At 45.3% G+C, this 21,089-nt stretch overlaps 1 protein-coding gene across 2 annotated transcripts in view; it reads left to right on the top strand.

Annotated features, from left to right (window-relative positions):
* ZFYVE9 (zinc finger FYVE-type containing 9) overlaps positions 1-21,089 on the top strand; it is a 1,362,935-nt gene that overhangs the window by 135,853 nt on the left and 1,205,993 nt on the right. The window contains exon 2 of one of the 2 annotated variants that reach the window (XM_069642200.1): positions 6,673-6,758. The gene's annotated coding sequence lies outside the window, so the exon portion shown is untranslated. Of the gene's footprint in view, positions 1-6,672; positions 6,768-21,089 lie in introns of both variants that reach the window. The other variant, XM_069642199.1, reaches the window with a different exon arrangement.

Below are 21,089 nucleotides of genomic sequence, written 5' to 3'. Positions count from 1 at the left end.
CTGCAAGGCTCCCATTAATTCAATAATAATTACAGTGCTCATAACATTTAGTGTAACAGTCTGACCTCCTTTGCTGAAGGTTGCAGAAATGACTATATTCAAGTCCCATGGGTCCGTGCCGCGCCATCTTGTGGGCATCCTCCTCGTGCATTACTTATCTCTTCCATGCTTTTTCTCCGTCTGAACTCCAGACTCCTGGGGACATCCCTGCGCATCGAGCCATCCCATAGCATCCTCCGGGGCCTCAAAAAACAAAGTTTTGTGTTTATGTATAACTTTCAGTTTTGCCGGATATAGCAACATGTATTTGTGGCCCGCCTCTCTGTCTCCGCTTTAACGTACCAAAGTTCATGCGGCTACGCTGCACCGACAGGGTATAGCGCGGGTAAGCCGTGATGTTTGCCGCTCCTCGTATAATCGTTCCTCCCTTGCGGAAGTGTTCCAATATCCTCTCACGGTCCCGGTAATTAAGAATTTTGGCTATTACCGGCCTAGGCGGGTTTCCTGGCGGCGGCATCCTTGTTAGAGCCCTATGTGCCCGCTCTACTGCAAATCCTTGAGATAGGGCACCTCCGGGTATCTCTTGCAGTAGCATGGACTCAATGAACTCTGTGGGATCGTGGCCCTCCAATCCCTCCGGCAGGCCCACGATGCGGATGTTTCGTCGGGCGCGTCCTTCCGCCTCCTCTGCTCTCTAAATTGCCCACTCTCTGTATCAGGGCATGCAAATTCGGCCTTATGGGAGGCACAATCCGCGGTATTAGGGCTCACTTCCTTCTCAAGGGTCTCCGTACGCTCCGCCAAGGCCCTGACGTCCTGCCGGAGTAGATTAACTTCCTCCTGCACCTCTCCGACCTTAAGGTCCAGTGCCGTTTTCAGCTCAGTGACGGCTAGTTCGAGTTTGGCTTCCCAGGCCGCCTTTAAGTCTGCAATCGCAACTAGGACTTCTTGGTTGGTGCCCGTTGCAGTCATGTTGCCTGCAGGCGACGTATCCTTGCTCTTGGTATTTTCTTGACCAGGGGACGACTTAGCGAAGTCGTCCAGGGTGGGCTGCTTCGCCTTCGGCCTCATCGTTCTATTAGACATGACCCAGAGGACCTGTATTCTGCACAAGTGACAAATGTGCACCCAGTACGCCTCTTTCGCTCGATCACTGTGTGGCCTGCTCCTTCCTTTGTTCCGGACATTGGTTGGCCATTTTGTGTCTTTTGTCTCCGGCGCTCCTTGTCTTTTCTGCGCAGAACTCTGCCGCTGTTCCTCCTACACCTTCCAAAAGTTCACCAAGCATGGACCACTCATTCACACACCGACATGTATATTTTCAGTAGTCATCGGCCCATCGTTGTGCACTTTTACGCCCAGATCATTTCAGGATCTCGGGAGCTCCTCCAGATCACGTCCTCCTACATGGCCCTCGTAGCCACGCCCCCAAGATTCTAGCAAAGTTATTGGCCCTGCGTCTACAGACTCTTGTAATGAAGTTGGTACACACTGATCAGTCCGGCTTCGTTCACGGCCGGAGGACTTCTAGTAATATTAGGAAGTTGCTGTTGTTGATGACTCATGCTCAGGATTTGGAGGATGATATTGCAGTGTTTTCCTTGGATACGGAGAAAGCATTTGATCGCGTTGATTGGAACTATCTTTTTTCAGTATTGCGTGCTATGAATTTGGTACAGGAGTTTATTTCATGGATTACCTTGCTTTATGCTTGTCCGACTGCCACTGTCAGAACTAATGGGCAATTGTCAGACTCGTTTGTATTACAGAGGGGCACACGACAGGGATGTCCTTTATCCCCCCTGATATTTGTTTTGGCCATGGAACCACTGGCGATTGCCTTGAGGTGTGACGTTGGGATACAGGGTCTGAATTTTCATGGTGCCGACCAGAAGTTGTGGTTATATGCGGATGATTTGTTATTATTAAGGAATTTTACAGTGTCCCTTCCGGCCTTGCTAGATGTTTTGGATAGATTTCATGCGGTGGCTGGATTTAAGGTAAACTGGTCTAAATCTGAGGTGTTGCCGATTTCAGGTTACTGTGACAAGAATCTGATTACTGAGATTGGGTTTCAGTGGTGTGACAGGAAATTGAAATACTTGGGTATATGGCTTACCCCAATAGTGGATGAGATGGCTGTGGTGAATATGAATGAAGTATGTAATGATTTGAAAATGAACATTTTGAGGTGGTCTTTGCTTCATTTGTCCCTGTGGGGCAAGGTGAATGCTATAAAAATGAATGCTGCTCCAAAGATTAATTACGTTCTAGGTATGCTTCCGATGAAAATTGGCCAACACTATTGGAAAAAAATTGATGGCTTGTTGCAGTCGTTTTTGTGGGATAATAAACCGCCACGGCTAAAACTATGGAAACTCCAGTTGCCAGTGGAAAAAGAGGGTTTGGGGGTACCAAACTTTGAAGGCATATCATTTGGCTTTTTCCAAGTCATTTTATTGTTCCCTTTCTGATGGATCAGCCTGGTGAATGGGTAACTGATGAGGCAAGTATGTTGGGCCCGCTCCCTCCGAGGGCAATTCTCACGGCAACTAACAAGTTATGTAAGAAATCACCGTTGACTATCTTTTTGAGAGAAACATGGAGGCAGATACATGAATTGATGGGATCGGTTGCTTCAAAGACCATTCATGCATCCATTTGGTTGAATCCGCTGATTTCTGTCGGGAGTAAGCCTTTATTTTGGCCGGATTGGTTTCTAGGTGAAGTTCTCTGGATTGGTGATGTTTTGGTGGATGGAGAGTGGATTGGGGAGCGTGAGTTGCGAGCGAAATTTCATATTGATAATTTCAGATCTGATGATTTCAGAAGATTGAAGAGGTGTATAGGTGATGTGACGGAGCAAGGAAGTTCAATGGGTAATCTCTTTCAGAAAGGGATCCAGGTGGTTGTTCAATCGCTAGCAGGATATACCATTGTATAGTGTCTACTTATAAGGAAAATCCGATGTTGAGAGAGGAATGGGGAAGGAGATTGGGGTGTGAGGTTTCGCCCGAGATGTGGCTGGATATGTGTACGAATGTTAAACATTGTGCTATTGATCTGGTGGAACGATCGAGACAGATAAAGATACTCAATAGGGTGTTTTGGAGTCCGGAACCGATGTTTAAGAGGGGTTTGATGGACTCTGATGAAACTTTATAAATAAAAAATAAATGAATTAAAAAAAAGATGGAGGAATTTTCCCATCTGTAGGCTTTAGGATTCCATTGCCTTTGATATTTAGAATTGAGTTGCAATGCTTTAAGCATGTGACGTCAGAGCTGCTGCAACCTGCCTTTGATGCTATTGCCATTGCGGTCCTGTGGTTGCACTCTTTGACTTCTTCAGTTGTGCAACGTTCACCAGTGGTGAATTTAGGTGTACTGCTGTCCTAGACCCAAATAAGTGCATGCACCCCCCCAACTTTACTCTACCTCTGCTAGACTCTGCACTTTCACCAAACTGGTATCTAGTCTATCCATCGAATGCCTTTCCATCAAATTATTTTGCATAAAGGGTTTTGCAATGAGAAAATATGCATCTAATGCTTAAAGGGTAAAAAACGGGGTTGGGGAAGCCCCATTAAAATACAATAATAAAAGAAATGAGTTTGATGCCCATTTTTTTGTTGCAAGAAAAAAATGTGATGGAAATGTCCCTCGATACAACAAATTCGATGGAAAGACCATAAACCCAGCAAACTGTCAGCATGGTCCAAACTATGCCCCTTCACACCCGTTTTGTCCCCATTTTGGCTCCATTACATTATAAGGATGTTTTTAAGGTTGCAGGGATCAGGACGTTATTTCTTCCTCTATTAATTCAAGCCTGTCATCTTCTATGTTATGTTACTTAAGAGTGTTTTCAGATCTCAGTTGCCCAAGATTTTGAGAGGGCAGTGTGTTCTACAGTTGAATGCCCTAGAGGTAATTGTTACAGCTAATTGTTTACGTTCGGTTAAGCAAGAAAACCATCTTTTAGAGGAAGCGATAAGAACACAAGCTGTCAGCCAACTGGGCCCAAGTGAGAGAAGGTTGGAGCGAGGAATTTTGGTTTTAATGCCAATATCTGGTTTCTTTCACAAATTGCCTGCTGTCACTCTGAGAAGCACCTAGACTGGTCTTTAATAATAATGCGACATAACTACAGTTCTGTATCGGGTCTTGTCAAAAGGTAAAGTTTACATATGAAATATATGCAAGTGGTACAGGCACATATTATAAATGTGTTGAATAAAAATAACTCTTCCCCTTTCTCATGCTTACAGCTATGGTGTTAGCAGGGGGCAAAATGGAAATAAAAGCAAATTACCTGCTTCTGCGGATGTATCCCCAAACCCTTAGTCTGAAATGCCATTAAAATATGGCAAAGTCACAAGTGAAGTTTGTAAACTCTGCCTGGGCATAAACACGTCAGTAGAGTAAAGACAGTTGGAGAAGGTTCTTGAAATCTTTGGCTGTGCGTTCTCACGGTGGAGTAATGGATAAGGGCGACCCTGAATATTCATATGTGGGAAGCAACAGCATTCCTTGTAGCTGCAAAATGCAGGCACCTTTTATAATAAATGAAGTGCTACATACTGTTTGAACAATTGCACAAACAGCAATGATGTAAAGTACCCAACATTAAGAGTAAAATTGAGCAATGGAGTGGGCGTCCCAACACAATATTACCTTTGTGGGTGTGGTTTAGGCTATGGGTCTTGCCAGCTTGCATTTAAGGTAATTTAAAATGTTTATCTCTGTAGAGTTGGTTGGACTGTACAATACATGGGAACATTTAGAGATTTGTGGGCATCTATATAGATGTCCTGCTGTACAGTAAAAGTCCTACTATGGGTTTAAAGATAACTTAAAGATTACTTATAAACATCACAGTTACGTATTGTGTGACCTACTTTGCAGTTGGTTCTTCTGGTAGTACTGAGCATGCAGCCGAATGCCATCAAAGATGCATGATAAACTCAGCATGGATGCCATTTGCCTGCTTAGCACCGAGCAGCTTCTGTAAAGATGGGTGAATGGATATCTTTATGGGACACCTTTACAGCTGTGGAGAAGTGTGCACCTTTGCATACAATTTGTTCTCATCCTTCTATGGCTTTGGGTATTACAGGTTTCTTGATGCACTTGCGCATTCAGATTTACTCTTTGCCATTTTAACTTCTCTATGATCTATTTCATACTTGCACCTTTTGGGCGGCCGCAGACCTCTAAAATGTGGGGTCAGCGAGGGAAATTGGTGCTTCATTCTGAACATCATTTTAGTGCCACCTGCGTGAACTCTGTGCTTGACTTAAGCCTAGGCATGCTTCAATATTGTAAAATGATGTATAATTTTTTACCTTTACTTTTCTGAATGGAAAACCATAATTTTTGCAGTGGTTAAGAAAAATGTCTGTGTATTAAAAATTAAGTGATTGCTTAACACTGTGTGTGTGTATTGATTAGAAGGAACTCCAAAGATAATGTGAAGTGGCTGTTTTGCAAATTAAAGAGCACTTTGGGAAGATGAGAATTACCCAAAGAGCCTTTTGAGGGTTGTATGACTGAATCACTAAATACCTAAAACAAACTGGGTTTGGTACATCTTTTTTATTTTTAAGCAAAAGTAATCCTAAAGATAAAGCTTTTGTAAATATCAAGCATATATACAAGTTTGGCCAACAGACTTTATCTGTCAGAGTGGAATGACTTGTTAGCTGAAAATTGCAGTGTTCTGGATCAGCAAAACTCGGAGAAACAAAATTAGCTTTATATTTATAAAAATGACACCCAGTAAATTGAAAATAAACTCCAATAAAATGCCGCTCCTCTAGCGATCTGCCTTGGTCGACCTTGTTGTAAATAAATCTATGGTGTTCACTTGATATAGATACTGGCGTCCGCATCAATTTAATTGTTTCATTAAAATTGTATATGGTTGTGAGGTACAATTTCTTCCTGTGCCATGGTTCTGATCCTCCCCAGCCAATTACGTTGGTGTGACTTTTGCCATATACTACCAGCAGTTTTTTTCTCTCCATTGTTTCGTGCTTTAGCGACACCTTGCAACACCAAAACACAAACATATGGGCTGCGTCTACATCGGTAAGCATAATTACTGCAGTATGTAACAGTAGTCTAGGTGACCAACATTTGAAAGCCTATTTTGAGGAAATAACAGCTGTGTTTTAGGAGGCACTTCAACAGTTTTTGTTTGTCCGATTGTCTGCTGTTCCTAGATCCATCTTTACATTTGCAAAATTTTCTAGGTTTCGTTTTTTTCCTTTAGAAATAACCTCGTTGGGGTGATTGCATTGCTGAGTGACTACTGTTTTAAATGATGATCCGTTCAAGGCAAACTGGCATTTATCTATTGTGTAGAAAAAAGGTTGACGTTATACAATGAGAGGTTGGCTGCAAAAAACGCACCAGTTAATTTCAAAGCTGGAAGAGAACACTCCAATCCACATTATAACAAGCAGGCAGAGGCAAGCGGCTGCCATTCTTAAGAGGGCAATCTGCTATTCATATTTGACTAGCCTTTTGTAATGTAATACAAACTTCTTTTTTATTTATTTTTTTAAAACGTGAATCCTCCAATAACTGATTCTGCTTTAGTACACAGTAGCATAATTTCTTTTTTTAATTGCGTTATTGTCATTTTTGCTTTTCTTTTTCTTCCTAGGATCCAGTAGAACATTGTGACTTGGCTGAGGGAGCTTTTTCTGCGGCCCTGTGGATGTACAGAATCATGTGTTTCTTCACACCTATGTAAGAAATGTAAGCATATAGGTATCCCTTTAAAGTCGTTGTTTGTTGCATTGGAAAATGTTTGTGTACAAGAGGAAGGATAATAAGTACCATGCTTGGGGAAGCAGAATAAACGTCTATTGAATTTACCTCCGATACTTGCTTGGCACAGCCTTCCAAGATGCTATCGATTACTTGTCCACTACAGAGTTTGTCATTAAGCATGGGTCAAAGAGCCTGCATTTAAATTTTCTTTCCACAGCGCCCATGGAAGCCCAGCCCTGTGAGCAGTGAGCGTGTGATGTAAATGCTCTTGCAAGCACATAGCCCTTCATGCGCCAACCCCTTTACCATAATGTTGGTGGGCTCGAGGTGAGCACTCAGCAGATGTACCCCCAGACAACTTTGTTCCTAAACAACTGGTAACTAAATGTTCGTCCAATCTACCAATGTTTTTTAATCTGCTTACACCGCACACACTACTGAGATGTCTATTTTTAAAAAATGTTTATTGCCATGCATGTATTTGGTATGAGTTAATTCCTGTCTTTTGGCGTCACCATAACAGACCCAGTCTTTTAAACTCTATCTCAGTGTGTGTTTTGATCGAAATCCAGTGTTTGTTGGTGTACTCCACTCCTGCAACATGTGGAGGCATAATTTCACCTGGTTGTTTTGTGCGGTTACCTCCCTTTATGTCACATAAAGTCTGCACTTACCTTTTCCACATTCACTTCGTCAGGCATTTACTTATGCATTTACTTTTCTCTTACCTTTACATCACATTGTCAAGGTGGCAATGTACATGCCACGCTAGCTGTAAGGTTAAGTTGGAGTCCAGGAGTGGTTAGGCAAATGAATATGGTTTAGAAAGGGTTCAGGGATCTCCCCTGTAATGATGAAGTGAAACGCAGAATAACGGCTGTGAATAACAGCTATGAAGAGGTAAATGTGAGTGAATGTATAGCGGAGTGAATGCTGCAGAAGTAAAGACTGAGATCCGATTCTGTGCCTGTGCACAACCTTCAAAGCCCGATAACCTGCAGAAATGTGAAGTATGTTGCCAAAGAACCCTCAGATGCATGTTGGTGCTTCGGGTTTCTCTATGCCTCCATTCATCTATGAAAGTCTTGTCTAAACAGGTTCATCCCTGTTCTTCGAAAAACTATCAAGGACCACATCGACTCCCTGGCTCCTGCCCTGGCTGACTTTTGCAACCACTCCTTCGCCTCTGGAGTCTTCCCATCCCCCCTTAAGCACTCCCTTGTGCACCCTCTTCTTAAGAAACCCTCTTCTGACCCCTCCTGCCCGGCTCACTATCGCCCAATCTCCATCACTCCCTTCCTGGGCAAGCTCCTGGAGAAACTGGCCATCTCCCAGCTTAACCTCCATGCTGAATCTGTTGGTAGTCTTCATGACCATCAATCTGGCTTCAGAGCTGCCAGAAGCACGGAAACTGCTCTCCTGAACATCCGTGGGGACTTGCTCTTGAACCTCGACTCCAACACTCCGTGTGTTCTCATTCTGCTTGATCTCTCTTCTGCCTTTGACACTGTCAACCATGCCATCCTGCTCCACCGTCTCCGTGATACCTGGGTATCACTGGTCAGGCTCTGGCGTGGCTGACATCTTTCCTCTCCAATCGTCCCTCCCAGGTCCAACTGGGGTCCTTCCTCTGACATCTTTTTCTCCACCTGTGGTGTCCCCCAGGGATCCAATCGCTCTCCCTGGCTGTTAAACCAGTATCTGGCACTCCTTGCCCACCGCATCGCCGCTCTCTGCCCCAACTTTCAGTGCTATGCGGACGATACCCAGCTCATTTTCAGGCTACCCTCGGCCTCCTCCTCTCCTTCCCTCATCTATGACTGTCTGTCTGCTTTCCAGGAATGGTGTGCCGCCAATGACCTCTGCCTTAATGCCAGTAAGACTGAGATTCTACTCATCGGCGCACCCACTCCCTCCTTCCCTGCAGCTCTCTGGCCGGTTTCTCTTGGCCCTCTTCCTGCTCCTACCTGCAAGGCAAAAAACCTCCGGGGGTCATTTTCGACTCCACACTCTCCTTCTCTCCTCATATATCTGACGTCTCTAAGAAGTCACACTACCAGCTGCACCTCCTCAGAGGTATTCTTCCCTTCCTCTCCTTCCCCCAGAAGCTCACCGTCTCCCGAGCCCTGGTTCTCTCAAAGCTGGACTACTGTAACAGCCTCTCTTAATCTGCCTGCCTCCACTCTCCGCCCTCTGCAACTCATCCAGAACAGAACTGCGAGACTTGTCCTTGGCCTCAAGCCCAGGACCATATCTATCCAGGACTGAAATCTCTACACTGGCTCCCAGTGGCTGCGAGGATAAAGTTCAAAACCCTCTGCATTGTCCACAAGGCCTTCTGGGGCCTGGGGCCTAAATACCTTCAACTCTCTCTTCCTAAATATCTTCCTTCCCGAGCCCTTCGCTCATCCGTCTCCAACTCCCTCAGGGTCAGCCGCTTCTCGAAGCAACAAGGTGGTGGTAGATCTCTCTCCGCGGCAGGGGCCTCTCTCTGGAACAGCCTTCCTGCCTCCCTGAAATTTGAGGAGAACCATCTCCGGTTCCGGAAGCACCTCAAAACCTTCCTCTTTGCTTCTGCTTTCTCTCTCCCTCTCCCCTGCTAATTCTTTACTGAAACTGCACTGAATCTGCAACTGGGCCACTCTCACTGACCTCTGTCCTGGGCCCAGCCACTCTCCACTTGCACTGCCTCCCTGGCAACCCCTGCACTGCAGGACTGTCTCTGTATCCCTACAGCCCCCACTTCCCAGCACTTGTCTGCACTTACCCTGCACTTGCCACAAGCTGGCCCTTATCTTGTACTGCCCTTCCCCCTACCCCTGCGTGATCTGAATGACACCTGGCCTAGTAGGATCGTTGTCTGTCCTCCCCTTGTTGCCCCCCTCCCTCGTTGTGCCTTGAAACACTTGTGTATAGGCGCGTTACAAATGCCATATCATATATACTTGCACCCTCCGCTTATGTCTATATTGTACCATGTTCCAGACCTGGTTTTGGAGCCCATTACACGGTCATTACGGGTTTCCGTCACTACTTCAAGAGCAACTCTTCTCTGTGGAGTGTGAAGGACCATATCCTCTTATTTTGCTATTTAATATTACTCTCTTGCTGTGCCTGCTTTTAGTTTGTTTTATTATTTGTAATGCGCACCAGACCCGGGGGTATCAGGGCGCAACAGTTACAAGAATGTGCAAAGCTTAGTTACAATGATACATAGAATAAAATACAGTACATACACATGTGGATGAAGAGTAGAGGAACTAAGGGAGCATTTACAAATATTGCAAACAGTACAAAAAATGTGAGTTCTTTCCATAGGGATCACAAGCAGGCTGTGCTATATTACATCTTAGTAGCAAAGACATAGGGTCATTCATGGGTGAAGGTTACACCGCCAAGGTTTACTAGTCAGAGGATTTGAGCCATGTGATTGTGTTGGATCTGAAGTTCAGGTAGGTTTGGTCTTCTCTAAGTGAGGGAGGCAGGGAGTTCCAAAGTTGGGCCGCTTTGACGGGGAAGCTGCTGCCTCCAATCTTGGATAGTTTGAATCTGGGAAGGGACAGGCAGTTCAGATTAACTAGCCTGAAAGCTCTCAAAGATGTCCGTCTGTGGAATCTCTTAGAGAGATAGGTGGGTGCGGCATTGTTTAATGATTTGTGAGTGAGTGTCGCCGTTTTTAGTAGGATTTTGTCATTGGTCGAGAGCCAATTGTTTTGTCGCCTGCTCTTGGAGATACGATCTCTTCTGGCTATGCCAATGCCGCTCTTAAGGCATTATTTTTTAGGGTTTGGATTCTCCAGATGATGGATTTATTAGAGCCTATGTACAGGGCGTTAGAATAATCTAACCGGGACAAAATGAGGGCTCTGGCCAGGATGATGCAACTATTGTTAGAGAGAAAGGGTTTGCCAGTTCTAATAAGTTTACACGTGTACGCGGTGGTGGACGCTAGTGTGTTAACTTGTTTAGAAAAGGACAAGGTGGAGTCTAGGTAGAATCCTAAAGTCTTTACCTCCTTGGCCACCTAGATGAGGTTGCCGTGAATTATAAAGGAGGAGTATTCGAGGCCTAGTTGTTTTAGGTTAGTGGGGGTACCCAGGATGATGAGTTCTATTCTATCATCATTCAGGCATAGACCGTGTGTTTCCATCCATGTCTGGATGATGAGGTACTGTATTCACTAAGGCCAAATCCTTGCCATAATCCCCTGAAAGTGGGAGGAGAATCGGAGTATAATCTGATTTCCTTTTATTGCTGTAGAGAATATTTGATCTTTTACTAAGTATTGTGTGCTGAGAATTAGGGGGACATATTTTAAAAAGTATTTAATTGCTTGAATCACCTGCTAACCATCTTCTTAATCCTTGGTGGATGATTCGAAATAAATATCCACCTAGATTCGAATGTGCTTCCCTGTCTGAACACCTGGGCTCTACATTACTCAGCGTTTGCGTAGTCCCTGCGCGCTGTTTTTTACTAATCGGTAGCCTGGACGCCGGCACGTCGGGTGTAACCGGTCTTTGCGGGTCTGTGCCGCACGTGCGTCTAGCACTGGCGGCTTGTCCTGCGGGGGAAGTGCATATAGATTGGGTATTTATTAAGATACATTCAATCGAAGCCATTAGGATTGCCAGAGCCAAAGTATCAATGTCAAATAGCAAACAAAGGGAGCAGTCATCTGCCTCTGTATGCCGACGCCGGGATATTATAGCGCGATGCATGGCAGAGACGGAGGTTTCTGCAGATCTAATTAATGTTGGTGGTATGGCCTGTATAAACAGCTCGAAGAGTAATAGCTCGGGTCTATTAACGGAGCAAGAAATTATACATACTTTAAATACTTCAGAGGCATGGTGTGTCTCGGCTACTGAAAGTATACAGCAGCCGAGAATGACTTAGTAAATGCGTCAAGTAAACAGAACACTAGACTGAACTGGGAAAAGGGTGACATCATCTCTCAGATAAGTACCAAATGTGAGGACACATGCAAGACTTTGAAAAAATAGTATAGATGTACACAATAAGACATCTCAACGTCAAAGGAAAAACACTCTGAAATCAACTCTGCTTAACACAAGGTCTATGCTGAAACACTGTACTGACATAGCAACCTTTTTAGTAGAGCAGGATGTAGACATTTGTGCACTAACCGCAACCTGGTTACATAAAGCTGCGGGTCCAACTATAGCCCTAGCGGTGCCTACCGGATATAGCCTCACACGTAAAGAGACCGGAGAGAAGAGGCGGTGGAGTGGCCATAATTTTCAAATCCAAGTTAGTGTTATGGAAGACTGACATCCATGGCCCTGGGGGATGTGAAACATTACATGTCAAAATTAGTACAGATGCAGAAACATTTAATTTGATGTTGGTATACAGGCCCACAGTACCCATGCCAGAGTTTGCTTCCCAAATCTGTAATTTATTGGTCCCTTTTTTAAAAACCCTCATCCAAAGTCATGTTTGTTGACATGATTGGGAAGAGGATCCAATCATAAGGTTAAACATCTGGAGTGCTCATTAAGTAATCTAGAGTTTACACAGCTTATGAAATAGGCGACCCATATAAAAGGGAACACTGTGGACTGGGTGGCCACTCGCAACATTCAAACAAGGAATTTGGATGTCTGCCCATGGTCTGATCACTTTTTCAAACCGATGGATATCCTGTGTGAGGGATGGATGAAGATAAAGGAAACAAGAAAATAATCTGGATCACGTCCAGAAATGTACACAAACTATCTTCCACTGTGATGGATGATTGGATCAATCCTTTATTAGAGAAGGTAGCCAAGGTAGTCTGCTGATTCTATTGCTAGAATATATCAGGAGATTCAATCAAGAGCAACAAATGCTATTGCACCGCTGAAAACAGATTGGTACGAGAGAAAAGAGCCAATGCATGATTCTCCCCAGATATTTCATAGCAATGACAAACAAATGCTTCTCTGCCTGGAAATATACCAAGGAGCCAAAAGACAAGGCTGCGTCTAATGTCTCAAAATATAAACTAGCCACTATCTCAGCTACAACATCTATGAATGATACCAGAATGCCCAACATGACTCCAAAGTACTTTTTAAGATTTTAAAAGAACTAGAAAACCCTGTCCCCAAGGAGCTGGATGAACTCGAGAAAGATGTTTTATGGTGTACATCCATACAAGAGGTCATGTTGGGGAAATTGAATTTGATCAAATATAATATGGATGTTAAGAGGAACGTATTAGGCCAAGAAGAGACACCTACTAATGCTCTTGTGGAGAAATATGGGGAGAACAAGTTCAGTTTCTGCCCTGTCATTGAAGCAGAGCTATCGGAGATCATTAGAAAACTAAAGCCAACAAATTGTAAAGGGGATATATGTCCAGCATTAACAATTAAAGTCTGTAACCCCTCTCTCATTTTGTCTTTGACTAAGTTTGTTAATGCCTCATTTCAGGAGATTCTTGTCCCGGAAGAGTTCAACAAAGCTTGGATCGCCTTCTTTATAAAAATAAATAAATAAAGGTTTAAGCACCCTGGTACCAACAAGGTACAGTCCCATCACCAACATGCCATTCAGCGAACATTTTTAGATTGAGTTGCTTCTAATCAAACACAAGATTACTTGAATAACCAGAACATCTTAAATAAATTCCAATTCGGTTTCAGGAAAGGACATGGAACAGAAACAGTGCTACTGGATTTAAAATACTGTTACGCTCACCTGGATTCCACAGGGGCATCGAACGAAGCTGGACTGCTGCGGTCTCCACCATTGTGACTCGTAGCGAAGTGATGATCGACTGCACTTGCCCACTCAGTTTCATCTGCCTGGCCCGCAGGAATATTTTCCTAAAAGCAGTAAAGGGGGATTAGCCACCCGTGGTAGAGAGGTTACACTAACACTATTTTCCCTGATAACTTTCAGTATTCCCCTTCATAAAGTCTTATGGTTTGGAAGGATGAACTCTCCATCCTGCGTGGAGTGCAGGGGCGTGTAGAAGTTCAGTTACTTCACTTATCCGAAGGTATTTGGCAGAGTTCCAGACAACAATGACTCCGAGGTAAGTAGTGTGTAAACCGAATGTATAGTTCGATGGGCGGCAGCTACGGCCAAAATATTGGAAGCAGCTTTCATCAAAATCGGCGGTTTAACTCAGTGACCTGCAGACTATGGATGTTTAACGGACATTTTGGTGCAATTTTGAAAACTTTTCTGTAGTTTACACTCTGAGACTTACCTTGGCGTACCCTTCCTGTGACATACACCAATTGTAACCTTCAACTTCTTGTAAAAATCATTCTTTCTTTGATTACATACAAGTAAATAAAAAAAAAAAAATAAAAAAAAATAGTTCTTTTAGAGTTCAAATGTCTGTTAATTCACTCTTGCTCCTTTCATACCTTTTCCCTTGCAGCGTGATCCAAGGAGTGAGTTTGCCTCGATGGATGAAGGAAGCGCTTAGGTAAGAGTCAGTTTGTACCAAGCACTGTCTAGCAAGTAATATTGTTCCAAATGTAATTAACCAATAGTTCTCTTATCTTCTTTGCAGGTGCGGCGCCTTGCTGAAAATGTCTCGCGTAGGATGGTGACCAGCGCTGCCTCGAGCGGTAAAATTCCGAGTAAGTATCTTGCGGTAAGTAAAAGAATGTCTTTGGCGGAACCCCGCTCACCTTTTGTTTGGTCTCGTCTTTCCAGATGCTGATGTTTCGGGCGGCGATTCAACGGGTGCTGCGCCGGGGCGTGGAGATGATCTGAAGACAGGCGAGTATGGCGCGGCGCTGCAGCTGGCAATGCTACGCGGTTTATTTTAAGGTCCATTTCCATTATCCACAGGTGCGGCTGCTCCAGGAAAAGATGACCAAATGTAAAGCTCCTTGTTCTAACCTTCTCTTCTTTCCTTTTCGAAGGGATTGTGTCCTCCGATGTATTCCTTATCTTTGATAATACGTTTCCAGCTTGCTGGCCTCGGAAATAATTTATGTAGAGGGCGCTGCGCATGGATGTCCGCCGAGTCGATGTCCCTCGACGGCCACCGTATCAGCGCCGACGTCACCATGCCCATAAATAGCCACGCGCTGCGTCCGTTGCTCAGTTCTGTTTTTCCGCGCTTCGTGGGGCCTCGGAACGTCGTTGCTCAGTTCAGTCAGGATAATTATCTATTTCTACTCGAATATACCTTATAGTTCTAGATGGCTTCATCAGAACCAACAACGCCGCGATCCGGCTTCAAGAAATGTCGAGACTGCGGTAAAAAAAATGTCAACGGATCCACACAGGATCTGCTTATGGTGCTTGGGATCCGAGCACCATTGTTCGGAGTGTGAGGACTGCATATCCATGACGGCGAAAGCCTTGAAGGAGCGCAAGGGCTCGAGAGGTAAGTCAGCTAAAACCTCCTAAAGTTTCGTCGGCTGAGTCGAGGCATTCGTCTCCTCGCCGTCAAACATTCCCATTCTAGATCTCGGAGCAGCTCCCATCATTCTTCGAGATAAAGACACTCAAGAGACGTCGAAGGTCCCATTCCTCGTCTTCTGAGTCCCCAGAAAGAGTCTCCTGTCTCACCAACACAGTTCTCAAGCTGAGTGGGAGGAATTCAGAAAGAAAACGTTAAGCGTCTTCGAGAACGCGGCCTCGACCCCCTCGAAGACATCTGAGGGTGATACCCCGGGTGAAAAACCCAAAAAATCAAAACGCTGTGAGTCGCAGCACCCGGCGAAACATTCCACCCGAGAGCGCCATGCGCCATCGGGTAGGAAGGCACCGTCTTCGACACTGTCGTCGAAGATTCCTTTGACGCAGGGATCGGCGCCATCGACGCCGTTGTCGAAGGGTTCCTCGACGCATCGGTTGATCGACTCGACGTCGACGCCGATGAAAGAGAGGACCAAGGCCACCCCACAGCCAACAGTGATTTCAAGGGCCTCCGGTACGATGCCGAGACCGTCGTCGATGCCCTCGAGTAGGATCCCGATCCTCTCGAGTTCTTCGAGACCCCTTCCAGTTTTTTCGACGCCGTTTTAGGCGCCTTCGAAACCTGTTACATCGGCATCGACGACATCGACGTTTTCTCGTCCAATAACGACGAGTTTGGCTCCTTCTGCCTTAGAAATGGGTTTTACTACATTTCAGAGGTCCGAATACCCTGGACTGACTTCAATTTATGAAGAAGGGGAAGATTCTGACCAGGAAACATTCGGGTTACAGAGGACCACACTGCCTACTGCAGAGGATTTCACCTCTGTAGTTCCTTCAGCCTTCTTTCCTCAGGAGTCACTTCATGAGGCAAGTGGGCTGGACACATCCCCAGAAGTGGAATTTGTTAAGCCAGACCCAGGGGAACATGCCGAAACACCATATAGAACCCTGATGGCAAGAATAATTGATTTATGGGTTGATCTGCGCCTTCACCTGTTTTCCAACAGGATGACCTAACAGATATTGGACAAAGGCCCACAGGAGGACCCGCTGGTCCTCTTCCACGCAGCCTTACAAAGGAAAATTGCATCTAATTGGGGAAACTCCCGAAGTTATCCCTGCAGTCAATAAAAGATTGTCAACCAAGTATAGGGTAGCGGCTGCTACCCTGAATACCTGTCAAAACACCCGACCCCAGAGAGCCTGGTGGTTCAAGCAGCAACTTCATCTAGCAGTAGGACCGGTTACCCTACTGTCCCACAGGATAGAGATGACAAGAGGTACGACTCTATGGCAAAGAAAGTCTTCTCTGCCTGTAGTATGGCGTTTAAGTCCATCAACGCCACCTGTACGCTCGCCAGGTTCAGTCACACACTATGGGAGTGAGCTTCATCAACGGCTGACTGCATACCCGAAGGAGAGGAAAAGGAAGGATTCCTTAACATTAAAGATGGCAAAGATGCCAAGTGCGAATCACTTCAAACTGGCATCGATTCGCTGACAGTATCAGCAGGGCTGTGGCCTACGTGAAATAAGCAAAGCAAAAAGAAAAGCCGAGTCACATTGGAAAAGTTCACCTACTCCAGCCAATAGAAATAACCTTACAACCGCCTCCATCACCTACAAAGAAGCTATACTAACAGCCAAAAAAGAAGTGTACAACATCAGGATCACACAAGCTAAATCTAACACCAAGGAACTTTTCAAGATCCTTAAGTAACTAGAGTCACCATTAGCTAAACAAAATTGTCTTGCTCCAAGCCAAAATTAATAGCAAAAAAAGCCACCTCTCGGATTCAACGGGTAACCCCCAGTTTTACAATACCCCCGCTCCAAAGCATTCATTCAAACCCTTCAGCCTCTCACCCCTTACCATCAAGGAAGTTGAAAACTTCATCATGAAGCCTAAGCCTTCCAACTGCCAAGGAAACGCCTGCCCCGTGCCGGTCATAAAGGAATCAGCTCATGACCTTGCACCTTTCATTATCTCCTTTATCAATTCATCATTCAAATCGGGCACAGTACCCGACAACCTTAAGGATGCATGGGTCATCCCCCTAATTAAAAAAACCCAACCTCAACCCCAGTAATCCTACCAAATACAGGCCTATCACCACGGTGCCTTACCTACTCAAAATTCTGGATCGTGCAGCCATCTCCAAATCCAGGATTACCTTGATACTAACAACCTATTAGGGCTTAGACAATCCAGCTTCTGTCCAAGACATGGCACGGAGACAGCCCTGATCGACTTAAAAACCCAAATCGAGGACTTGAAAGACAAGGGCAAACTAGCTCTCTTGCTCCTTCTTGACCTCTCTGCCGCATTCGATTTGGTCGATCGGCAAATCCTCTGCCATCACCTCAAGATAGCCGCTCACTTCTCTGACGCAGCTACTTCCTGGGTCAGCTCCTTTCTGGCAAATAGATCTATGAGGGTCTTTTCCGCCGCAGCCGACCCAGCACATGTCCTTTGCAGAGTCCCGAAAGGCTCCTGCGTATCGCCCACGTTGTACAATGTGTTTACTAAACCGCTCTTTGATATTCTTGACTATCTGGGTGTCTCTTACACAAATTATGCGGACGACACCCAGATACTCATCCCTATCACTGGTGATTATGTAACCGATGTCAACGCGGTCTACTCAGTCATCCAGGCCTGGATGGCACACCACGGGCTTTGCCTTAACGATGAGAAAACTGAGTTACTCATTGTAGGCTCTCAGTCCAAACTCACGACTCTAAAAATAACTCCTTCATTATTGATGGAAATGTTATTAAAGTCACCAACGTCACGAAAACACTTGGACTCTACCTAGACTCCACACTCTCTCTCAGTAGACAAACCAATTCAGTAGCCTCAGCTTCATCGTACACGTGTAAACTCATCACAGCATGTCGCCCCTTCCTGACTACTGACAACTGCCTGATCCTAGCCAGAACCCTCATGTCGAAAATTGACTATTGTAACACCCCTTACTTAGGGACTAGTCAAAGAAACCTTGATAAACTTCAGGTCACCCAAAACAATGCCATTAGGGCTGCTCTCAATATCCCCAGGCGCTCACACATCTCCACTAGGCGCAACCTACACTTGCTACCCATTACACTCCGCATCTCACTCAAAACACTTGTTCTAACACACAAGGCACAAAACAATGCTGCAGCTGCTTACTTGTCCTCGCGCTTCACACAACATATAGCATCCAGACCACTGAGATCTGCACAGGCTCGCACACTAACCATCCCTAGTTTCAAGCTTCAGACAGCTAGGGGCTCGAGTTTCCCAGTCCTGGCTGCTAAATTGTGGAATTCCCTACCCAATGATCTCGGGAACGTGCCAGCCATCCAATCCTTCAAAAACAGAACTAAACGGTGGCTTCACGAACAAGATGCACTGACTTCCCCCTTGTAATACACGCAGCGGTCACCCGCAAACAAGCCACCCTCTGTATATACTGTATATTTGACCTTTCTGCCAGTCCGTGCATTATCTCTGATCCTTGTTCTTATTCTTGTTGTAAATATGTCTATATATTGTAAGCCCTGAGGAGCGAAAGGCTGACAAGGAGAGCTGTTGGGCTGTGGCGAGTGCCTATTCTGTGCTGCTGTTCGGCATTTGCTGCGGAAAAACATCGGAGGACCATCGGACCTGACGGGAGGTGCGTGTGCCTACCCCTTTAACCCCATCGTTGCCTGGTCAGGTGGTCAGCTGGGTCAGAGGTTAAGAGGCCGCCTCCGCCGCCCTTGCGGCGCTAAGCCCTGAGGAGCGAAGGGCTGACAGAGAGCTGTTGGGCTGTTTGGCGTGTGACGGGTGACGGAGTGCCCCCGACGACGGTTCCCATAATGAGTGTGGCGGAGAAAACACAACAAACGCAAGTAAAAGGTACGCCCTGCCACTTAATGTTGAAAACACGGGCAAAAAAGAGACGCGAGGTTCACGCAGACAGCACTAAAACTCTCGCGTCACAGCATACCCATGCAAGAAAAGAAAGTAATTATCACTCGTGTACCTCTACATGTGAGGTCACAAGTGAACTGACTGCTCCCCTTTTCATCCCAAATGCACACAATTCTTCGACCACACTGTCACCATTGCAACAGTCAGATTTGGCTAATATGGCCAACGATGTGTTTGTTAGAGTGCCTACGGCTTTAAATGATGATCTCGCTGTCTTGCATAACTCCCCGACAAAAAGCAAGGATAGATGCACACAAAATAAGATCACACAATTTGAGTTTGATGAAGTTACGCTTAGTCTTTATAATCATATTTATAAGACAGCATACGGGGACGTGGCATCGAGTATGTGCGGAACTTTAAATCCATCACAAAATCCAATTAAGTCCCCATCCGAAACTTCACAATCACCGGCAATCTTACCTCTGGACTGTGTCGGTGCTGAGGTGGTGGCGGTGAGTGTGGACTGCCCTATGGTCCCCGGAGGGTTGCCGTGGGTGGCCGTGGAAGTCACGGAGCCCGGAGAGAGACTGTGCGTCGGGAATGTGCCGGCTGATGCTGATGACGGATCTTTGTCAACGCCGTATGAGCTACCTAGGAGCGTAGTTGGGGGCGTCAACCGAGACGGTTTGAGGACTGAGACCAGAGCTGCCGAGTGCAGCAAAATCGATGGAGACTCCTGCGTCGAGCTTCCGTTGGAGACGAGTTCTCCTGGAGTCAACTGTCGATTGGTCCCACGGCCCCCGGCTGCCCCGATGACATCCGTCGGTTCACCATTAGACTTGGTAAGAACCTCTAAGCCCAATGATAATACCAATACTGGTGAAGAGTGGTGTGCAGACATGGTCGCTGGCTTAAATAAAGAGATGGTATCTGATTTGTTAACATCTCCAAAACTAACATCAAAACCCAATATGCGACGCGATTCATTGGAAATCGCAAACCATGTTTTGAAAACTCTATTTAGCCTGACTAAGGGCAACAACAAAAATTCTGCGAGTGCGGCCACACCTCCTATTGATGAAGGAAGCTCAAAAGCTCTTTTGAAAAGGTCTAATAACGTGTTACTTGATCCATGTGAGATGACCCTGGTGGATGTTCCCTTCAAACGTGCAAAAATGTCGAAAAATGAAACATTGTCTGCATATGCTCACGACACTTCAGGCTTACCATTATCATCGCAGAAAAGACTGCATAGTGGCAAACATTGTGCCTATTGCAGAAATCAAAGTACAAGTAACGCTAATGGATCTGTGGTTTCTAATACTGATGACTCTCATGGAGACGAGACAACAAACTCGTCGTTTATGGAACGACCATTCCCTAAAATTAGGAGAAAGATGTAGTTTCGACCTTTCACCCAAGTGTACAAAAAGATTGACACAGGGTCCCGAAACAAGTAATGCTATGCCCTCTTCAGATTTACAATCATTGATTTTGTCCTCACTAGCTATCTCCTTGGCCCCATTTACAAAGTTGTATGAACATTTATACAATGCTACAAGAGATTTAACTACAGTAGTGGCTTTGCTAAATTCGAAAGTTGTAGAATTGGAACAAATTTGTGCCAACACTAACCGCTCAATGCATGAGGGTTTTGGAAAGTGCAACGAATGGCATAAGCTGTTACAAGAGCAAAAAAAGAATGATGCAATCGACAAAAAATTGTTTGCGGAGGTCGCTAAAGAAGCTCTTGCCTTGTTTAAAAAAGATACACGTGGCCTTCAAAACGGCGAGTTGAGTGAGAAATCTGTGGCCAGTGTACATCCTGCCCTAACCTGTAACACGAAAGCAATAGAGACTCCGAATCCTATAAACAAAGTACCCAATCCTGAAATACATTCTGAACAAACCCTACTAAAAGTTAACATCAAGGCTCCCAACAAATGTGTACCTAACGTCGTTCTACAGACTGCAAACATGGTGACTCGGGATAATCGTGT

This window comes from Ambystoma mexicanum, chromosome 1q (genome assembly GCF_040938575.1).
Source record: "Ambystoma mexicanum isolate Mex_15411 chromosome 1q, UKY_AmexF1_1, whole genome shotgun sequence".
Lineage (NCBI taxonomy): Eukaryota > Metazoa > Chordata > Amphibia > Caudata > Ambystomatidae > Ambystoma > Ambystoma mexicanum.
The sequence above is the reverse complement of the archived record's forward strand: the minus strand, read 5'-3'. Positions and strand labels throughout refer to the sequence as shown.